At 53.5% G+C, this 2500-nt stretch overlaps 1 protein-coding gene across 4 annotated transcripts in view; it reads right to left on the reverse strand.

Annotated features, from left to right (window-relative positions):
- The window catches only part of tanc2a (tetratricopeptide repeat, ankyrin repeat and coiled-coil containing 2a), a 101136-nt gene that overhangs the window by 76246 nt on the left and 22390 nt on the right, over positions 1-2500 (reverse strand). For 3 of the 4 annotated variants that reach the window (XM_081716549.1, XM_081716543.1, XM_081716544.1), the window contains exon 2: positions 1928-2055. The exons of the other annotated variant lie outside the window; for it this stretch is intronic. The gene's annotated coding sequence lies outside the window, so the exon portion shown is untranslated. The remainder of the gene's footprint in view (positions 1-1927; positions 2056-2500) is intronic. 4 annotated transcript variants of the gene reach the window in all.

Here is a 2500-nt window from a genome sequence, read left to right on the forward strand (position 1 = left end):
TCCACAGCTCTGAGTGTTCCACAGCTCTGAGTGTTCCACACCACCGAGTGTTCCACAGCTCTGAGTGTTCCACAGCTCTGAGTGTTCCACAGCACCGAGTGTTCCACAGCACCGAGTGTTCCACAGCTCTGAGTGTTCCACAGCTCTGCTCTGACTCCAGCCTCATTTTAAAGGACTTTTACATGCTTTTCTATGAGAAGTCCTATGTTTAAAACAAACATGTGCAGCCCATTTTGAACAAAGGAAACCCCCCCCCCCACACACACACACAAAAATGTGCCCACACTCAGGAAAAGCACAGATTATCTTATTTGCTCCATATATGCTGTTTATTGAGAGACAACCAAACTGGATTCTGGACTCTGTCCCTGATAATCCACTCTCTGCTTGGGTCCTAAAAGGCGGCTCTGCTGGAGCACCACTCTGACGGGATCTCACTCCTTCACATTTACCCTGGATCTCTGGGCCTTTGCCACCTTCATCCCGCTGTCAGGACACCACAACCTGGCCAAACTGAATACAAAAATGCTAAGGGGAAAAAGGGGGCTGCTTCTCTTCCTAATTGTCCCCCGCATCCTGTTTTGAAGCGGATCAAAGCTAATAATCCCCCCATAATCCTCGGCTGTGCTCTTTCTGCTGTTATGGTCATTACAAGAGACCGATGTTGGCCATCACCCCTCGGGCTGCTGCTATGTTAACCGCACTGTTTAGTAAATGTTTCAAAAAGCGGTCAGGGAGAGGAACCCCAAATGCGTCACCGATGTGACAGAAAACGACACCCAGGTTTTCGGATGAGTAAAGCAGAAGTCACTTCCCAGACGGGAGACATCCACCCCCAGCGGAGAGAGCGGACAACATAGTCCGGATCAGCGGGGTCTCGTCAGTAATCGCCCTGATCCATTATAGACCCATTTTCTTCCCACAGCGTCTACGAGTGGCAGCTCGGCAGACATGAGTAAGCACGCGCATCGCCTAATTAAAAGTATTTTGCCTAAGCCTCCACAGATGTTCAGAATTCACCAACGGTTCAGGAACGAAACGCTGGCCACAGCGTCCGAGGCGAACGCTCCCCGGCTCCCCTCAGAGTCTTGCCTGGTTTTGCGAAGCACCAACCCAGCGAGGCTTTTTACACTTTTCAATTATCCGTTCTGGGATAACGGCCCACTCTCCTCTGCAGTGCAGAAGTGTGTGCGGTCAGAGGTGTTAGAGCTTATGAGCTGTCGTCAGCCGACACGGATCTATTGTTTCATACCCCCCCACTGATCTCTGACTGGTTGGATGGCCCTGGGAACTGCAACCATTTGATGGCTGTGTTTGGAATGAGGGGCTCAGAGTGCATGCTGATGCAGCTTCTGGAAAGGGTGCTTGGGCCCCGGTCCAATCATGCAGGAGCGAGCAGCGCCAAGAGGCCAGATTACCCAGATTCCCCCTCTTCGCTTTGGACCTCATGCACTTTATAGGGTCCAGATGACTGTGCCTAATGTCCCAGGACTGCTCTGGCCACAGGCCTGATGAAAATGCCCCCCCTGCCGGGGTGAAAATACAGTCAGCGTTTTTCTGCCACTGTTTGCCCCGCACACCGTTTGGAGGGTAAGATGTCTTTGTTGTCTAAACCAGATGGCTGGACAGAACTGATTGTTCTGTGTTCAGAATATGTGAGGTCTCCAATAAGGGTGTCAGTGGGGCTCTTCAAATGGAGGACATACACTGTTCAGTTCCTACTTCCATATACTCACATGGTCAAGGCAGGCCACTATAAACTCTGACCTCAACATGACATTTCAGACCACAGGAGTTTCATTCAGCGGTGTAACGCAACACAGATGCTAGCCTCTCCCCACACTGGTATGCCTGTCTCTGCACCACACTTCGCAACGCTTCTTCACACGTGATTTTGCGACCGGACGAGGAGAAGAGGCGGACTCACCATGGGGGAGGAACTGGGGCGTCTCGGGGGAGGGCCGGGCAGGTGGGCGGGGAGTCGCGCTAGGAACCTCTCGCTTGCCGGCAGCAGCTCGACTCCCATGTCCTGCACGCTTCACTGTGGCTGGCCTTCTGTGCGGGAAGAGACAGAAACGGAGAGTCAACCGTGGGGAACCGCCCGGTCCGAGATGCCCCGTGCCCCGCGGCTCAGGCGAAGCTAGGGGCAGATGTTGTGCTGCGCAGTCGATGTGAGATGAGCCTACAGATAGATTAAGACGCCAGGCGAAACGTTAGCACATGTCAGCATGCGTGGGCCTGCAGCTGTGGATGTACGACACACGCCTCTTGTAGCTGGCAAGGGAAGAACTGCCCCGCCTCCAGCTACGACCGGCCTCTAAACGGGCTACTGTCTCGGGGGGCTCCTTAGGGCGCCCCAGACAGTCCTATCTTCTGCCATTACTGCCCAGGTGTTGAGGGGGCTGGACTGAAGTTTCTGACTAGCAGAAGACAGAGCTCCTAAATCCTCCTCTGCATTCTGTGGCAAGTATGCTGACCAGGCATAGGTCAAAGGTCAGCT

The sequence above is a fragment of the Electrophorus electricus genome, chromosome 6 (genome assembly GCF_041902795.1).
Source record: "Electrophorus electricus isolate QZ-2024a chromosome 6, ASM4190279v1, whole genome shotgun sequence".
In the NCBI taxonomy this organism is placed as follows: Eukaryota; Metazoa; Chordata; class Actinopteri; order Gymnotiformes; family Gymnotidae; genus Electrophorus; species Electrophorus electricus.